Source organism: Plasmopara halstedii, assembly GCF_900000015.1.
Source record: "Plasmopara halstedii genome assembly, contig: Scaffold_614, whole genome shotgun sequence".
Classification (NCBI taxonomy): domain Eukaryota; phylum Oomycota; class Peronosporomycetes; order Peronosporales; family Peronosporaceae; genus Plasmopara; species Plasmopara halstedii.
The window spans coordinates 1080988-1081508 of record NW_020187532.1 but is presented as its reverse complement, the minus strand read 5'-3'; positions in this window follow the sequence as shown (position 1 = coordinate 1081508).

Here is a 521-nt window from a genome sequence, read left to right as displayed (position 1 = left end):
CGTGATAGTGGACGTCACCGTTCTCATCGAGAAGAGTCGGTGGCGGGCGGTGACAACCCGATCGACCGCCGTCCGGTGACTCGTGATGCTACTCGAGCCCTTGAGGACAAAGTTCTTCGTATCTGGATCTCCGCTGAGCGTAATGCTGAAGTAGCATATCGCTGTGCGGAAGCTCTTGACGATTTAAAGCACTTCGTGCGCCGGTTGCCTCGCCTTGAGTACAACCGCTCTCTGTCGAAGCGACTCCTAGCCGTGGAGCAGGCGAATGCATCGCTCCAGGCAACGGTGGAGCGCTTGGCTCCATCGGAAATGGAGGTTGTTGCACTTCGTGCTCAGAACCAGTTGCTGGTTGAGTTTCTGGGTGGCCGCGGGCCTGTGGGATCCGCCCCAGTTCCAACGCTTCCACGTTCACTTGCGCTGGACCTCAGTACGGCTTGAGCAAGCCCACGTAAACACCGGGTGGGTGCGCATCCTTTTCGGAAGGATCAGCGTGTACGCCAGGCCCCGTTTGGCCACAACCC